The sequence below is a fragment of the Ursus arctos genome, unplaced genomic scaffold, assembly GCF_023065955.2.
Source record: "Ursus arctos isolate Adak ecotype North America unplaced genomic scaffold, UrsArc2.0 scaffold_22, whole genome shotgun sequence".
NCBI classification, from domain to species: domain Eukaryota; kingdom Metazoa; phylum Chordata; class Mammalia; order Carnivora; family Ursidae; genus Ursus; species Ursus arctos.
The window spans coordinates 17,638,811-17,658,346 of record NW_026622897.1 but is presented as its reverse complement, the minus strand read 5'-3'; the positions used below and the strand labels follow the sequence as shown (position 1 = coordinate 17,658,346).

The 19,536-nt window shown below is 48.3% G+C and overlaps 1 protein-coding gene across 3 annotated transcripts in view; it reads right to left on the bottom strand.

Annotated features, from left to right (window-relative positions):
- UBASH3B (ubiquitin associated and SH3 domain containing B) overlaps positions 1 to 19,536 on the bottom strand; it is a 131,571-nt gene that overhangs the window by 61,264 nt on the left and 50,771 nt on the right. The gene's annotated exons all lie outside the window — the stretch shown is intronic.

Below are 19,536 nucleotides of genomic sequence, written 5' to 3'. Positions count from 1 at the left end.
TTCTGGTTGGAAGTGAACTTAACCAAATCAGATGTCATGGAACACAGGATAAAAAGAGAAATTGGAAGAAAAATGTGGGGAATGGTTTCAGGGCTTTGCTATCTTTCCGAGAAGGAAGTATTATCCGATGGTAGGTAAGAGCCTTGGGAGTTGACTGGGAAAGGGATACTTCTGAGCCACTGTTTGGCCCCAAACACAAACACTCTTGCATCAAGACAACTTGGACAAAGCAAGTAAAGTATGTCGATTTGCCAAATCAGGGAGGGAACAGGGATGACAAGTTAGCCCTACACTTGAAAGGAAACTTTCTGGAAGACAAGAGTATTGTTTTATTCTAGTACAGCACAGAACTGTGGAAAGCAAAATTAGGGCTCTTGAAAATCAGGTGATAGCAAGACTGTCAGGTACGCTACTGAGAGTGGAGGGGGAGGGGCGCGATGGGTTTGGGAAGGACGCTGACTGAAGAGTTCATTGTATGCTAACCACCATCCCAGATCCTGGACACAAAATATAATGCTTGAAAGAACCTCAGAGGTAAAAGTATCATCCCCACGTTACTGATGGGGAGATGGTTAAGTGACCAAGGTCAAATGCTCACAAGTGGTGTTTCGCTCTGTATTAAAATTCATCCATCAACAATCATAGTGTGGATAGTTTGTATCTAAATCTTTCTCTGCTATAATCCATCCTCTTCTCTTCTGTTAATTTTCCTAAAATAAGGAGAGCTACATGTTCTCATCCTTTAAAACTGTCAGTAATTCCCTTATATTCATAAAATAAAAATTCCAATACCCAAACTCATTAATGTAACATTCTCTATAGGCTCAACCCTCCCTGTGGCTCGTCCTACCTCTTCACAACCATCGCACTTGACCATGTTCCCTTGTCCTACTGCATCCGTCCATGCCTCATCTTCCTCGGCACACGCCTGCCCTGCACCGTTTGCATTATTTGCACTGAAAGCCAGTGCAGCTTCCATATCTCCCCCTCCTTCCTCCCTGGGAACTCCTCCTGTATATGTCTGCGGTCTCCCCCAATCCTCAATCTCACTTTTCCTTGTAGCTAAAAGCTGCTATAATCTGGCACCTCACCACTAAAAGTTCTCTAAAGGGGCACCTAGGTGGCTCAGTCGGTTGAGCGTCCAACTCTTGATTTGGGCTCAGGTCATGATCTCAGGGTTGTGAGATCAAGCCCCACCCTGGGCTCCACACTGGGCACGGAGCCTGCTTAAGATTCTCTCTCTCCCTTTCCCTCTGTGCCCCCCCCCCCACAGGAGCACGTTCTCTCAAAAAAAAAAAATACAAATAAAAGTGCTCTAAGGCTCTTCATGCCAAAGATAATGTGAAAAATAATGGCTACTATTTACTGAACATTTCGATGTTGATCTGAATATTGAACAATCACTCCAATATATGGATGAGGCTCAGTGCAAAATTCAGTGTCTCAGGTCACCCAGGAAGTAGCTGGGAGAATTGGGATCACCGCAGTCTCGTCAATGGGCTTTACGAATTTCAGTCTCTCCTGACTTCTCAAGAGCCTGTCACATTACTGACACTCCCTTTACTTCCCACTTTTTACTTCCCTGATGCTCTCCTCTTTTGGTTTTCCTTGTTTTCTCTAGCTAGTCCTTCTCAGCCTCCTTTGTAAACTCAGACTCCTCTGCAGGCACTTTAGCTGCCGGTAGCCCTCAAGAATCTGTTTAATTTTCCTTTTCACATTCTGTGCGTTCTTCGTAGACGATCTTAGCCATTCGCAGGGCCAGAACTCCCGCCTCTACGTGCTAATGACTCCCTACGTGTCACCCTTTGCTCTCTCTTAAACTTTGGGCTTCCAAAACACATTCCTTCCTGGAAATCGGTACTTGAATATCTTGCTTGTACTAAATGTCATGTATTCAAAAACCAAACTCATCTTCCCCCCTCCAGTCCTCCTCCTTTCCAGATTCTTTTGGTTAATGACACACCATCCATCCAATTTCCCAAGTTAGAAGCTCAAGATCAACGCTTGATTTCTCCCCCTTGCTTCCCTCTCCGATCCAATTAATCGCTAAGTCCTGTCCAAGTCTGCCTCCTCAATTTATCACACACCTGTTCTCTTCAGGCTGCTGTCCCCCCTCTGTGCTAAGCCACCGTCACAAGGGCATAGCCTTGCAGATCTGTTCCTTTCAGTTTTGCCCTTTGCAATTTATTCTCGAAGTATGCAATAATCACACTACTCTTCTGCTTAAAACCTTGATAGCTCCCTATATCCTTCAGGATAAAAGGTCAGAACCTTCATAGGGCCAGTAAGGCCAAATGATCTATTTCCTGGTCCCTTCCAGCCTTTCTCCAGGTCATGCCCCCCTCCCCCGCTCTTATACACCAGTCACATTAGATTTCTTTCAGTTCCTCGAACGTGCTTCATTTCCCCACAACTGAGCGAGTGAACGTGTGCTTCTTCAAGCACACTGCCCGATACCAACCTCTCTTCGCCTTCCTTACCTCAGCTGCAATCTTCTGGGCTGCTTTCCCTGATATCCTAGACTATTTTCACACTCATTCTCGTGACACCCTGCATTTCTCTTTCCCACTATTCATCTTACTTATAATTACTTAGTGGTTTTCTTCCTCCTGTATAGATGACTATCGATATATTGACTATCTAGAAATAGATGTATTTGACTATTATTCTCAGGGCCAAGAGACGTACGTGGCATGTGGTAGACGCTCAGTAAAAGCGAACAGCCCAGTGCAAACCACCTAAGTGAAATCCTCCTGAATCCCCCGGCTTCTCTCTGTGCTCCCACAGCCCCACGGCTTTCACTGTGCCTTGGTCAATATTTACTGTTTTACCAGCCCTTCTCCTTTGTGAGTTTACGAGCTTCCTGAGGAAGAAGACCAGGTCTTCATCCCGCATGGAGCCAATGATGTTTACAGAATCAAAGAGGAAAGAGCTGAAAGCCTGAGCCCTGGACATTACAAGCCCTGTTTCTTACAACAATGTCAGAGATGTGGCATGAGGTTATAGCCCCCAAAACCTCTAGAGAGGAGTTATCCATTTCAGAAAGAAGATGGAAAAGCACAGAAAAACAGCAGAAGCTATGCTTTGACAGTAGATGCTCGTAACTGTGCGTTTCAAAAACTGGGCATGACTCTGAAATAAACAGAAAAGGAACCATTCGTGACTCCCCTATCTTTCTGGTGCCCATTCCTCCAACAGGTACCAGGCCATCCTGAGTGTGGCTGACTGTACTTCCTCACCCCATCAGCACCTCCTCAGTCTTGAGCCAGAAATCTTCATCTCTCGCCTGTCAAGTCCACTCTGGTTTCCCCTAGCCTTTCCTCCCTCTCATATGCCATCCTCACTGCTGGCAGAGTCATTATTCTAGAATGTAGATTTGACCGTATTACCTCTGCTTAAGCCCTCAGACTCCCCATTAGCTGCAGGATATGATCGTTTCTGCACGGCAGCCAAGGCACTCGATGATGGCGCCCAAATCCACCTTTTGAGGCTCAACCCTGCCATTTCCCTCCCATGCCCCCTACCTCTCAGCAACCCTGAATTCTCTGTCTCTCTCAATACATTGTTTCCTTCCTTCCCTTTGCCCATGCTGGGACACTGCTCCCCCGTTTCCACACATCATGTCTTCTACATAATTTTCTACATCCAGACGCAATATTTCTCTGTGCAACATAGCAGAGTCAGTCGTTCCTACCAGGGACTCACAGATCTGTTTGGGCATCTGGCCAGCTGTGTTTTCCTTTACTGAACCCAAAGAAGATAAAACAGTGTCTCTTACTTCTTTGAATCTCTGGCACTTATATGAGCACTCTGGGTGCTCAGTAAATGTTGAATATATAAAGGAATAAAGTCTAGGTCTTTGTGAATCAGGTTGGTGGAAGAGGCCTCCCTCTCTGTCTAGGCTCTTGTTTCTTAACTAGAAGATTGTATATTTAGCCTCTCTTTCATTACAAACTGTTCTTGTTAGGGAAGAGTCCTATCACTCTAGCTTTCTGTTACCCATATGCTGATGGGCCATCCACTGTAAATTCTGTTGCCCATCTACTATGTATGTGTGTGTGTGTGTGTGTGTGTGTGTGTGTGTGAATTGCAAATGAAAGCAGCTTAGTGTGCTAAGACCTTAAGTACATTTCAAGGGTAAATAAACAAATGGGAAATATATGCCACTGGTATTATCTGTGTGATTGCTTTAATGTCATTTTGCTGATCATTTATGCAGTTCCTCTTCTCTACTCAACTTAAGTGCAAATAATTGAGGGTTGTCAAAACATTTTAAATAGTTGTGACCTTTGCGCACACAGTGAGTAAGCAGGTGCAGAAGCAGCACTGGCCTCCGAAAAGGAGAAAAGTTCACTCCTGAAAAGATTAAGAAATGACAAGAGGAGTTTATATAAAGCTTGATAGGAAACAGGAAGTTTAAAAAAAAAAAAAAAACCCAACTGTGATAAGGACAGAGAAATGCTGACCCAGAAAAGACTATCTGAAAATGCAGAGGGGAACTTTTTGACACAGATGCAAGATCATTCATTGCTCTGAGGTTTTGCATTTTTGTTTTTGTTTTTTAAGATAGGGCTAAAAAAGTGAGAACTGAACTCCTAATTCTGTAAGACAAGCATGTCTGATGAGAGGGGGGAAAAGGATTATTCACTCTACTGGAATTGCTTTAATGGAAACTTCTTGATGAGAGCTGCATCTTAAAATACTCAGCCAGTGATGAGGAGCTATTTCAAGATGTGAAGTCGAGGGGGCTGCAGTGAGGTTCGTATGTGAAGCACGCCATGTCTGAAGGATGCTGAATCGAGCCTAATGAGCGGCGTGCTGACAACTGTTCCCACTGGCCTTTCTGGACAGCTGGTTCCCATCCCAGTGGCATACTGGAAGCCACCAACAACCAGTAAATCTATGAATGCCGCCCAAGCAAAAGGGTGGGGTTGGGCCTTGAGCTCCTTCCTTTCTCCTTGGTAATCCCCATCTGCCAGGCAGAGTCCGTCACTCTGGCTCAGCTACCCTAACCTCTTCTCAGTTCTGTCTCCTACGACGGCCCCTAGTGGATCTCCACGCCTCCAGCCTTCTTTCTGTGCTCATGAAACTAAAAGCTTTTGAAGTATAAATCTCAAGAGAGGAGAAATTAAATTTCAACTGCCCAATTCAGCTGTCCCTGTTCTTGGGTATCATTCAGGACCCAAGTCAATGTCACCTCCTCTGATACTTCATCCAGTTCTCACACACAGCAAGACACTCCTCCTGCTGAGTTAATCTGTTCCTAGACATACCTCTATTTTCGTACACTCCTCTATCACTGCTATGATCACGTGGTGGCATCCGTTGGGTGCCTTCAGGTCAAAGACTAGAAATCTCCCTTCCCCCGAGCCTAGCACAAAGCTATTCATGTTTATGGAACAAGCGTATGAATGAATGCGCTTCTGAATGAGGGACGACTGTAGAAAGATTTTGTCTGTTGACACCTTTTAAAAGACAAGAGCCAAACAAGCTGAATGGTGGCAATTGCCCACGTGAAACTCGGATTTGGGCTGAGCTTTGGTGCAAGGTGCCTGAGCCAAATAAACAGGGAGACTGGAGAGCTGGGATTTGTTTCCAGTGACTTATGGGTGACATACTTGAGGACGTGAACACTGCCCTCTCCCAAGTCAATTCCCAGTCACTGCCACACCTCTTCTCCAGAAGCACTTACTAAACTGGGCACCAGGAGCTCCAGAATAAAGGAGCTTGAAGAAAGCGCTTTACATTTGTGATGTTTTGGATTAAAATTTAATTGGGTTTGAGATGGAGTGAGTGGGAGGTAAGGTTAGTTTTCTAGTGCAAAGGGGAGCTCATTTTCTGTTTGTGTGAAGTCACCTCCTTATTTCACCCCACCCCTACACTCGCTCCCCATATCCACAGTCCTTTCTCAATTCCTGTTTAGCACAAGGCTTTGGGTCCCTAAAGAGAGGAAAAGCCAATTACATAACCAATATGGGTGCGGGACATTGACCCTGATACCCCAAAGGCCTTTAAAACCCTCCATTTGATATTATCTAGGTACAGTGAGGGCATACCGTAACAAGTCAGGAACTTTAATACAGCTCATTGGAAGAGATGGAAATGTTTCACTGGGGGGAGAGAGGGAGGGAAGGTGGAACTCTGGTACTATTTGAAGAGGAGCCATTTGGGGAAACTAGAATTTTAAAACTAGCTCAACTTTTTAGGTTTTAAGGCTAATACCTGTTGAATGGGGTCCAGAATACTCTCAGTCCCTTTGAATCAGGGAAAGCCTTTTATGACAAAGTTGTTGGCACCCTCAGACAACCCTCACTCTAAGGCTGTTTTAAACTGGCTTATTAGGGACATCTGGGTGGCTCAGTCGGTTAAGCGTCTGCCTTCAGCTCAGATCATGATCCCAGGGTCCTGGGATCGAGTCCTGCATTCGGGCTCCCTGCTCAGTGGGGAGCCTGCTTCTCCCTCTGCCTGCTACTCCCTCTACTCGTGCTCCTGCGCTCTCTCTCTCTCTGACAAATAAATGAATAAAATTTTTAAAATAAATAAATAAATTGGCTTAATAGCTTCTATAATGGAGGCTTGCTGGGAGTGGAAGAGGGTTGGTAGGAAAACAATCCGTGATTTCACCTCCATTATAAACACAGGAAATGAGTGGAGTTATAAGAGGACTTCACCGGTTGTATTTTACAAGCTGCAGGAAATACCACGGGAGGACATGAGCCTACCTTAAGGTGAGATGAAGTCCAGCCAGGAGCAAAATTCCTGAGTCGCAGGATATAGATACCCTAAAATGTGCAGGGCCTGAGCAAGAGTAAGAAGGGAGGCCCAGATACCCACTGTCCAAATGTTTGAAGGTAATAAATAAGTGAACAAACTGGTAAATTAAATAGGTCTCATCCTCATACTTGACAGACATTCCTTCACAGTGGCCTGTGAGATTTCGCAGGCTCCCCGGCATTCTGGGCAAGAGACAGCAGCCGACGGTCCCTGATCCCCCCTACCTGTGGTGTGCCCCCATCCACTTTATACTCTGCCCCTCGCTTTTTTGGGGGTACCAGGAGGGGCCCCACATGCATGTGGACGGACACCCCAGGAGGTTGTCAAAGCTCTGTCTACGCCTCCACGAACAGCTTGGTCATCCTCAGGGCTAAACGTGTCTGTCCTCAGGAGGCTGGACATGGGGAAGAAACCCCAGAAACAGGTTCCCAGTCACTTGGGCCTCCAATACCCCATATGTTGTGTGTGTGTGTTGGGGGAGAGGGGGGGCTGGGGGACACGGGCTCCAGGTACGCAAATCTCCATGAAGCTGAGGAGTCCTCACTCTGCAGAAAAGGGCAAGGCCATGAGAAGACCGGAATGGGGCCTTCTGCTCAAAAGCAGGTCGAGGAACAAAAGCTCCAGGAGTGAGATACGGGAGAGAGAAGAAGGTGAAATGGACCAGGAATCGTGAGATCCCTACATTGTGGAGAGGCTGTGGGAGACTGCGGATCCTTCTGTAGAACCATCAGGGGGGAGAGGGAGTCCCTGTTGGGGGAGGGGGCGAGGAAAGGGACAGATATGGACAGAGGGGGAATAAGGAGTCATAGATTGCATCACAACGACTAGAGAGAGAAGCCCTGTTGCACGGCTGGGTAATGCGGGGCGGGACAGCTCAGAAAGGGAACGTGCCTCCGGATGGGCCTCTCCGGCTGAGTCTCAGGGGCTGGCCTGAGGCAGAAATGGAAACCACCAGGATGGCACTGCCTTCGCCTGACTGAGGAGGCCACAGCTTCCAGAGACAGACTGGTGACATCACGCAGGTCCCTGAACAAATGTGCTCGAAAGGATGTGGTCTAGTCCTTCCGTGTATCCTCTAAGATCACTCACTCTGTAGCCTCATCCTCGTCTGGCCTGTTACTGCAGTGCCGGCCTCCATTCGGTCAGGAGGGGTTTCACTGGTAAACAGGGACGGCATGGCGTAGACACCCAGGCCCTACTTTTTTCTTTTTCTTTCTTTTTTTTTTTTTTATTAAAGTTCTTATTCTAGAATTTTCCAGATACATACAAAGCAGAGACTATGGTCTAACTTTAATAATTATAATGATAAAGGTTTTGCCAAATTGTTCCTCTATTCCTCAACTTCCCCCCCACCCCAGAATATTTTAAAGCAAACTTCAGACATCATACCATTTCACCCCAAAACACTTATTATAAAGACTTCTTTCTTTTCCCTCTAGAATATTTTAAAACCCAGACATCAGTATGCATCTCTAATGACTGTTTTCTCTTTGACCCAATCACTGTGCTATCATATCTAACATTTACTATCATTCGCTAATATCATTGAATACCAAATCCACGTTCATTTTTCCCTGACTGCCTCAAAAATCTTTTTTTTTTCTTTTTGCATTTGGTTTGTTTGACGCAGGGGCAGACAAGGTCCTGGCCTTATCTTAGCAGGACGGAAAGCCCTTCTCTGTGGTTTAAAACCCAGAACCTCTCACACGCCTCATCCTGACAACCGTTCAGCACCTCAGCTGAACGGAGCCACAAGGTCAAAACCGAGGACCATTCATCTTGGGAGTTCTCTCCAGAATGAGGTCCCCGTGTGAACTGCCGGCAACTGAGCCCCTGCGGCCTGGGAGTAGCTTGGTCTGCAGTCCAAGGGCAAGAACCAATGCCCAGAGCTTCCAAGTACTTACAGAATTTGGGTCACTGAGCAGCAGCCGATGCTCAGGGAAACTGGGCTCCTACACACTCTGGTACCGCCTCGACTTTTCAGGATTTGATCTTTCTAGTTAAAGGCCGAAAGCCAGCCGCATGGGGTGCTACAAAGAGTGGAAAGCAGGGACTGTGGGCAATTTCTCTCTCCACCCCATCTGACTCCATGGCCGTGACCACAAGCCCCTCACCAGTCAGTTCCTTCATCCCTGAGATGAGAGGGATGGACTCTGTAATCCCTAAGACCCCCAGCTCTATCATTCGACAATTCTAAGCTCAAAAGCCACCAAGCGACCACGATATTTCTGGCACTGTGATAGACGTGGGAGTACGCGGATGTCCCTCCTCTTAGACTATCAACTCCTTATGGGCAGCGGCGGTGTCTCGTTCTGGACGTTCCACATTCCAGCCCCAGAGGCACAGAGTCAGCACTCAGTCGATGATGATGTTGAATGAAAAACAATCTACCAATTATTGAATATTCACGCCAAGCAAGATACTGTGTGGGACTAAGTTTCACAAATACCTCCTTGGAGAGGCTGATTTTTGAGAGGGAGCTGTTCAGTGGAGAAGGAAAGTTCTCTAACAAGTGGTTGTGGGTCTGAACAGCTCAGACCTACAACACATGCATTGCACAGGCGGCCGCAATATACGGGTTTCCTGCTTCTCACGCTGAAGCCCACTTAATTCAACAGGAACACAACAGAGAGTGGTCCTGGCAAAAATAAAGTGCAGAAAGCTGTCTGTGCCGGTTTACAAAGGGGACCATCTCCCAAGCAGCACCCAGAGCTCTTTCAAGGGTCAGTCTTCCCAAAGGGAGGCCGTGGGTATGATGCAGACTGCTCCAAGTTCCATAGATGAACCCAAGGATTCTTGAATGCTCTTGAAAATCGAGTACAGATCCATCCAGGACAACTGCACAGTTCCTCCTCACCACGGGCTAAAGCTACAGGGCAGGAGAGGGTCCCGACTGCATGGACTTCCTGTAGGTGAGGGCTGTGAGCCCTCAGTTTGGAGACTACGCCACTGGCCGCTGTCCTGCCTGGGAGGGGAGGGTGAAGCCACCGTGCAAAGGCCCTCTGGGCCCTTGGGTAGGACAAAGATTTCTTGAATTCACAAAGCTGCCACTGGCAAGGTTTCGAATCACGACCCAGAAGTGAGGTCTCTAGTACCAAGCCCACATCTGGGAGACAACGGCTTCTGCTCTACCTAAGAACCCACATAAACGCACTGCCAAGGAAAGACTTCCAGAAAGCCTTCCGGTAAAACAAAACCCAAATCCCTTTCAAAACATTAACCGGGTTCCGCGGATTCCAGACGACGGCATCCCTGTCCTTTCTCTGCTGGTACACATCTCGGGGGCCTTCCCTCCCACCGTCCAGCAAATGGACTGTGCACAATGGTTGACTCCTGATGTTGGGACTGGCGGTCCCCGACGAGGTCTTCAGGTGTCATTTTAGAGCTAACGAGATCTTCGAGCTCATGGAGTCTAGCCCCTCCGCCACGTCACAGACAACTTCCTTCCTCTGGGTCTCTCCAGCAACCCAGGAGAATGCGGGAAATTCTCCACAGTCAGCGGAGATGCCATGTCCTCCGGACCAGGAGGAGTTTGCGATGCTGGCCGGTTACCGTCAGCGCGGGCTCACGGCGGCCCTGTGCTTTGGACTCCCAATGCTTCTGTGTAACTCAGCACATGTGGTGGGAAAAATAAAGAACTTTGCTGCAGATTGCACGAGAAGCACTTGAAAATGTCTGTGCGCACAGGCAGGAGCCTCCAGCAGGATGTAGCTGAAAATCAGACACACATGGCCCCGGCAGAGACGAGGGCTGCCAATTAAGGCTCAGAAGTTTGGAGAGGAAAAGCTGGAGGGGACAAAAGAGCCAATGACTTGTTAACAATTAGCAGTCTAAATTAAAAAAAAAAAAAAAAAAAAAGATCCTGGGACCAGAGGACAAGAGGAAATATTTCACTGAGAAATCATCAAAAGAGCACCAAGTGTGAGAATCCCTTCCACCAGCAAGCTCAAAGCTGCTTATGAATGTGAAAATACTTCTAACTTTTCCACATGGGAGTCAGGGCAGACAGAGTATTGCCCCTATTTCACACAGCAGGGAGACGAAGTCACAGGAAAGCTTCCACTCTCCTTTATTCTATTCTAGAAGGAAGAACTGAACTAGTCAGAAATTCCTTAACAAGGACAATTTTTATTTTTCAAAGAGTTTGTTGATATGCTGCCTGAAGAGGAGAGGATATGTATTCTCAAACTGCCCAAACGTCTGTAAGAAAGGGGGTACGGCAAGAATCTAAATTTGTATTTGCACACATAAATTCTAGAAGGGTACCCAAGCACATGAATAAGAGTGGTTTCTTGGGGCACAGATGGGGGCAAAAGGGTGGATGGGTGTAGAAGCAGGAGCAAGACCTTTAATGCCTAACTTTTTCTGTCACTTTGCTTCTTGAATCATGACAATGCGACCTATTAAATAATAAAAATAAGTGCAAATTTATTCTATGTAAAGACAAAACAAGCAACGGACCCCCGTTTTCCTTTTCAGTAAGCTACATTTTGGGGGACTAGAGTGCAGTGCACGGCTCCCACGTTACCCACGTAACCTAAACATGAGGTAGGGAGAGGAAGCAGGACCTTCTCAAGGTCACCCTGAAAGTCAAGGGAGAAGGAAATTCTCCACAGCCTTGCCTGCTGGCCACAGATGGTACTGGGGCCTCTCTGAAATGGTGGATGACCTTCAGCTCACATTTCATGAGGGTGAGAAACTCAAGTCATCCAACTGGTTCGCTTCCTTTGGTATTGTTCTCTGCTCCTCATAGCAACCAGAATGATTTTATGAAAATCCAAACTTGATCGTGTCGCTCGAATGCACCGCTGACTCGCTTCATCCTTCAGATGAAGTCCAAAATCCTTTGGCATTTAAGGTTCTTACCACGGCGATCACGGACCCCTCCCACCTCCTGCTGGTGCTTCCCCTTCTCCACTTCACATCATTCCCTCAAGTAGCAAGTTTTCAAGCCTCTGTGCCCCTGCTCAGGCTGCTGCCTCCGCCTGTAATGCCTTTCCCCTCTCCTCCACCCAGCCAATTCCTGCTGACACTTTATTTTCTTTAAAGATTTTTTTTTTTAAAGTAATCTCTACATCTGCTATGGAGCTCGAACTTACAACCCTGAGATCGAGAGTCACATGCTCTACGGACTAAGCTAGCCAGGTGACACAGAATGTGATGTTTGTTGAACAGCAGAGACCCTAGCAAGGCGACCCCCTCCATGTGCCTCCTTCCATTCCAAGCATCCCACAATCCTCACGATTATCACCCGAGGCGGTGTGTACTTGTGTTAGTGTGACCTTACAGATGAGGAAACTGAGGGACACATACGCACCCCAATGTTCACCGCAGCATTGTCCACAATAGCTAAACTGTGGAAGGAGCCAAGATGCCCTTCAACAGATGAATGGGTTAAGATGATGTGGTCCAGATATACAATGGAATATTACTCAGCTATCAGAAAGAACTATTACCCAACATTTGCAGCAACATGGATGGAACTGGAGGAGATTATGCTAAGTGAAATAAGTCAAGCAGAGAAAGACAATTATCATATGGTTTCACTCATTTATGGAACATAAGAAATAGCCGGGAAATCGGTAGGAGAAGGAAGGGAAGAATGAAGGGGGGTAAACAGAAGGGGGAATGAACCACGAGAGACTATGGACTCTGGGAAACAAACTGAGGGCTTCAGAGGGGAGGGGGATGGGGGATTGGGATAGGCTGGTAAGGAGGGCACGTATTTCATGGAGCACTGGGTGTTATACACAAACAATGAATCATGGAACAGTACATCAAAAACTAAGGATGTACTGTATGGTGACTAACATAACATAATAAAAAATTTTAAAAAAAGAATAACATGATACATAAAAAAAGGAAACTGAGGCACAGCAGCATAAATTATAAGGCCAGTAAGTGGCACAGCCAGACTTTGAGTCCAGGTAATCTGCCTTGAGAGCCCTACTCTCCCCTTCCCACCCCTCCCGAGAGGCCTACTTTTAACCATAATGTCATAATGTCTGTAAATAAATAAATGAATAACGTGGCTATTCCTAAGGCAAAGGTCCTGTAGGTTCTAATTTCTGAAATCCCAAGAACAGCAGCCACACGGGGGATCTGGGCAGGGCGGGGACCTGCAAAGTCAACATAAGACTTTCAGCCGCAGGACCTCCACATGGTACAGGGCCGGCTGGAACCAAAGAGCCCAGCTCTTCGGTTACTTTTCCACGCTGACATCTCGTCATCCACAAGCACCAGAAAACCCACTCAAAGTTTCCCATATCCACCCCCAGGCCCACCCTGCATCCTTCCCATCGTACGGAATCTTGAGATGCTGAGGTTTCTTCAGGATGACGTAGCTCCAAACTCGATGGACGTGGAAAGAGGAAAGATTTACCACCAGCTCTCCACGCCAGTGGTCAGTGGTTTCTGCTTATGCACTTCAGAATTCTTTCTGGGAACTGGGCTGCAGGATCTGTTTGGGCATGAGGGCCTGTCTGGGGCCCCCAAGTCCCTCAGCTGCTGACGGTGCACCTCCTTCAGGCTGAGGCTGGCCTGTCCGCCATTGTTGCTCGTCCACCATTGTTGCTTCATGGCCCAGATAATGCACGTGGGTAGAAGCCCCAAAATGCTTCCTCTGGGGCCTGCACTTCCACGGTCTCCTCAAGCCTGCTCAGAGCTGCCCTCAGGGAAGAAGAGTTGGATCTAGCGAGTGAGACTGCTGGTGAGCAGAGAACGTGGAGAAGCCGGCACCCCCAGGGTAATGGAGCGACGGGCCAATGAGTCTCCCGAGGCAGAGTGCAGTGGAAGGAGACTCGGGATTGGAGACAAAGGCCTTGGGCTCTGGGCTGGGCCCCACCATTCCCTAACGGAGAGGCTCCCAACAAGTTATTTACCGTATTTGAGCCACATCTGCAAAAGAGGTTAACAGTTTCCTCATGTGTTGTGAGGAACAAATGAAATATTATATACAAAAGGCCTTTGTAATCTAAACAGTGGTTTCCAAGCCTCATTAATTGTCAGGATCGCCAAGGTTTTTTGTTTTTTTGTGTTTCCTCTTAAATTATAGATTTCTGGATCCTTCTCAAACCTACTGAATTAGAATCTCCAGAGGAAGCGTCCAGGCATCTGTATTTTCAAAGACCCCATGGGTGCTTCCGGAGCACAGACACGATCCTAAAATACTGCACAGCGGTTGGCGTTGCTCTAAGTCTGGGGAGAGATCCCAGGTACTAGAGCGGCCCGACTTACAAGGGGAGGATTTCTAAGGGGCATGACTTCACAACGGAGGTCTAGCGAAGAAGTCCAACTCTCTGCTGAGCTGGAGCTTAGGGAACCCATGCATTTGGGGAGGACAGCTCTCTGTGGATGTATAGATGGTTCCTCCTGCTTCTAAGCATTCTCAGAGTGAGAGAATAGTCCCCCGATACACAGAGACACACAGACATCGCCCCTCTGCCTCAGAACCCGGCAGGAGCTACAAGTAACAAATGGACTCCTACGGGAGAAGGCAATCAACAAGTGTTTGTGGCCTCATGGCCCAGATAAGTGATATGGGTGGTCATATCCCAGGGGGATACCTAGCCATACTGAGGGGAGGCCTGATGCTGAAGGAAAAGCCTGCACAGCCAGGAAGGGAAGAGCAGAAGTCCTGGGACCTGGAGCTCCCTGGGCCACCAACCAAGAGCGGCCGTGAGCAAACCACTACCATCCCCCCCCGCCTCCACCTTCATCTGCGAAATGTGGATACAACTTGTCTGCTACAGGAAGCTTGGTGAGTGAACATCAAATGAAACAGCAGGCGGGAAGGGTTGCAGAGGATTATGAAAAGCCGTGCAAATACAACGCAACGTTTCTGTTCTGCAGAAGTATCAGGACTACTACACCCTACCACAGACGTGAAACTTTTTCCTAATTATTAAAGGTCCGTGCAACTGATTCATTCAATGGAAAGCGTCCTCTGTGAATATCATGCTTTGCCTCCTCAAGGGAAAGAAACCTCAGTCTCCTACAAGACATCCCCCAGGAAGGGGCGGGGCTTGTGTCTGGCTCTCCCCCGCTGCGGGACGGACGTGCAGACGAAGTGCGCCAAGAGATTTGTGGCTGAGCTGCAGCGTCTAAGGGGTTATGTTAGGTGACTTCGAAAAGAAGGGTTAAAAGTGAAAGAGATCCTGGAAGGCTTTTCAAAACCACTAAGTAACAAATGTAGCTCCCACCTCCCACCCACGCACCACTGGAAATAACTTTAAATAATGCATCTGAGAATGTCTGCAGAACAGGCAGTCTGGATTAAGGACTTTTAAAGGGATGGTGTTCCCACAAGGATCCTTGCAGGGAAGTCATCTTGAGAGACGTCGAATTCACTGCCAAGTTCGTCCTGACAGCCTTTAGGTAAGCTCGGAGCCAGAGCTGCCATCTTGGCATGCCAGATACGGTCCCACGGAAAAGGAACTTAGGGCCAAAAAGGCCCGGGGCCCCCCCCACCCACCATGTTCCCACTCTTACCCCAACAGTCTTGTGGAAGACTCGCTTACTCTGTGTGAACAGAATCCCGTAAAGAGCATGGCTGGTCATTAGGATGTTGTAACTGAGCGAAAGTCATTTATTCGTTTAACAAGTATTAACTGAACATCTACCTTGTGCCAGGCATCGTTCTGGCCCTGGGGATACAGGAGGCAACAAAACCTACAGAAATCGTGACCCTCGAGCAGTTTCTACTGCTGGAGAGAGGACGGACAATAAGAAATATATCCATGCGTGCATCTTACAGCAAGTATTTCGGACGACCATAAGTAGGGAAAGATGGGAGGGAATTCCATACAGGGGGGTCAAAGAAAATCCCAAATCCATCGGGGAGGAAGTGAACCACGTGGCCATCTACGGGAGGAGCTTTCCTGGCAGGGAGACCAGAGAGCGCAAGAGGCCCGAAGCAGCAGCCTGTTTAGTGCATTCGAGCAACGATAAGCAGAACGAGGGGCTTCTGTTGAACGGGAGAGAAGATTCACAGATAGCAAGGGGACACACCCCGTAGGGACGTGCAGGCTTCAGATTTTACTTTGACAGTGACGGAGAAAACTTTGGGGCATTTTGAGCGGTGGAGTAGTACAATCTATCCTACATTTTAGAAGGATCTCTGCTTATTCCGAGGCTAGATGGCCAGGAAAGCAGAAATAAAGACAGAGAGAGCAGTCTGGAGGCAGTTGTGATAATGCAAACAGGAGAGGAGAGTGGTTTGACCCTGTGTGGGGGCAGTGAGGCCGACAGGCTTAAGTTGCCGAGGGTGGGCACATGAAGAAAGTGAGGCATTGAGGGTACCCCCAAAGTCTTGGGCTGGAACATCTGGAGGAAAGGGGCTACCACACCTGGAGAGGAGAAAACCATGGGCAGAGTCATGACCAATGTGCCTCTTTGACGTCCTAAGGATAGAAAACACAAGAGGGTTGGGGCGCCTGGGTGGCTCAGTCGTTAAGCGTCTGCCTTCGGCTCAGGGCGTGATCCCGGAGTTCTGGGATCGAGCCCCACGTCAGGCTCTTCCACTGGGAGCCTGCTTCTTCCTCTCCCACTTCCCCTGCTTGTGTTCCCTCTCTCGCTGGCTGTCCCTATCTCTGTCAAATAAATAAATAAAATCTTTAAAAAAAAAAAAAAGAAAACACAAGAGGGGCTGGGCTGGGGACACCATGGAGGGGCTGATGTTCAAAGCCCTGAGTCTGCATGAGACGAAGAGGAGAGGTGTGGGTCTCAGCTGGCAGGGCCCTCCCAAATCTGCACGGGGTTCAGAGCAGAAGCAGCTAATGGAGCAGGGCCATGAAGACAGAAGAGACTCCCGACAGCCCGGGGCTCTTCAGCAAGTGTCAGGAAGGAAGGAGGGGTCATGGGCGTCAAGCGCCGTGGGCAGACACAAAGGGGATGGAGGCTTGTGCCCTGGATGGGATAATGCCCAGGCCAGCGGGGAGTTTGACAAGAGCTGTTTGGGCAGGAGGGAGGGCGGGAAGCTGGAGGGCAAGAAGTGGAGGAGAGAAGAGGAGGGCAGGAAGTGGAAAGAGCCAGTGCAGATAATGCTTCGAGAAGTTTTACTCTTCAAGAATCTGTTCTCAATGCTTTAGGTTTTGCAAGAAGAGGAACAGCTACAATGATCTTCCCAGCTGCTGAGCCTGACCGTTCCTGCCTCTGCGCAGAGACTCGCTGGCTTCTAGGATGGGATGGATGGCCGGTTTACGGCATGCCACAGGTCTTCCCTCTCAGAGACTGACTTTGAGGAGGAGGAAGGAATATTATCCTTTTAAAGCCTTGCAGGTCATTTAAAGCTTCCTGAATGGTTTCTTTTCCATCACTAACATCACTAAAGCAACTCTGAAATTCCTACGTACTCCAGAAAGTTTCCCGGGTCAACTTAGCACAGACCTAGAACTTTGGACATGAGTACATATCTAAACCAAGCCCCGGATGAGGAAAAGGAAGCTCAGAGAGAGGAACTGACTTTCTGTCTCTCCCAATTATTAGCTGCATGGTCTTAGGCAGTTACTTTTTTTTTTAAGATCTTATTTTTCTTAAAAGTAATCTCTACACCCAACGTGGGGCTCGAACCCACAACCCTGCGATCAAGAGCCAGCCAGGAACCCCTTGGGCAGTTACTTTTAACCTCAATGCCTTAATCCATTTGTAAAATGGACAATTAGAATAACACCCACATCTTGGGCTATAATGAGGATTAAGATAATCAGTACGTGCAAGATTCTTAGAACAGTGGCTGGCACATGGTAAATGCTCAAAAAAAGTGTTATTTTTAATTTCTATTCCACAAGTCACTCAGATTTGTGTCGGAGTAGCAAGATGATATGGTGGGACCGTCTTCTTTCTACTCCGATCCGACACAAATCCTGACATCAAACCTTATCCTTCCCTCCACAAAAGACCCATACTCCACAAATGAGCTTTTAATCTCCGCCCTCTCTTATCCCTTTATTGGCTCTAGCCAAAAAGATTTTTATTCCATGTTATTACTACTAATTATTTTTTTTAAAGATTTTTATTTATTTGACCGAGAGAGAGCACACAGGCTGGGTAAGAGGGAGAAGCAGGCTGCCCGCTGAGCACAAAGCCCGATGTGGGACTCGATCCCAGGACCCTGGGATCATGACCTGAACTGGAGGCAGACACTTTACCGACTGAGCCACCCAGGCGCCCTATTACTAGTAATTAAAAAGGACTATCATCAAGGGTCTGAGGAGCATGTTGTTATTTGCTTTTATACAGATGCTATTTAATTCTCACAACGATCCTCAGAGGCCACCGAACTATCCCATTTTACAGGTCAGGAAGCTGGTGCCCAAAGGTTAAATAACGTGCCCAAGGTCGTAGGTTCGAAGGCGGCAGAGGTAGGATTCAAACAAATCCGTCGGACTCCAGAGTCGCTCCTTTCACCAGCCCACCCGGCACTGACCAGTGACACCAGGCACTAAGGTCCCAGCCATCCACCAGCAATGAGGCTCTAGGGCTTTGTTAGGTCGTTTGGGAACGAGGAGAGCAGCTCCATCGAAACTGTATTTTCAACATCTGACTCGGTCGGCGTGCATGTACTTTCTTGGAGAGGCTGAGGACCCAGGTGAGAAATCCTCTTGCAGTCAAGTTCATTCTCACCCAACAGCTTGTGGGGGCTGGGCTGTTGGCGGGCAGGAGGGGAAGGAACAGGAAATCATTTGCTGGTGGTTGACCAGGCCCCCTGTGACTTCTCTGAGTTACAGAACTGCCACCAACAGTCATAGCAGTTCCTGAGAACCACGAGAAATCTTGGGGTCAGCCAGAAGGCACCTGTGGTGACATCAACGGGGTGGGGCAGTGGAAAATATACAGTCTCCAAGGGGCTGTTTCCCCCTCTGTGAACGCAAGAGCACTAGAGAAGCTAATTATAACCGCCAAGCCCCCAGCCCCCTCCAAGGGCAAGTGACATTTCTAAATGCCTTTGCTGTTTGTAGTGCTTTGCCCTCTACTGAGCTGTAGCCACGGCCACGCCTAACACATGTGGTGGAGGCCACAGGGTTCAGTCGGCCGCTGGGAGCGAGGACACCTCATCCCTACCCCACCTCTGCTCCTGCCAAGATAGCTCTTACGCTGTCTGCCACAGGTCCTCTAGGTTCTCATGGGATTCTCTTGTTGGACTACAGGGTACAGTCACTTTTCTAGGGGTGTGGAGGGAGGGGGACCCGACAGTCCCACTTGACAGTGGGACAGTCTAGGGTATGGAGGCTCCGGGGGCAGACAATGAGGATTTGGAAGGTAGGCCTTACAAGGAAGAGGAAGAGAGAAGCTCCCTGTCTCTGGACCTCCCCACTGTAGGCTAAGACTCTAGGGACTATGGCTGTAAAGATTATTCTGGAACTTGGGAGACCCAGGGGACCGGGGTCTCTGCCACGTGGAGGCAGCCAGGCTCTGGCCAAGAGGTGGCCAGAAGGCAAGTCTGTGAGATTGGGCTGGTCCTAAGTACAGCCCGATCCTGAGCTGCTGGCTTGGTCTTGCCCAACTGATCACGTTAGGTTCTCAGCCGTGCTGGGGGAAGTTCAAGCAGGAGGGAAGGAGGGACTCCCCACCACACAGCTTCTCTGTCTCTACAGAGGGCCCCTGTGACAGCCTCGGAAAATCCCGCCTCCGAGTCCTCTCTGCATAGTCTCCCCGTCTCCAAATCCAACACAAAAGGTGAGTGCCCGTGTGGCCAATGGAGGGAAGACAAGCCTTTGATCTCTTCCATCCTTGGCGCATTTCCAAAAGAGAAGAAAATAGTAG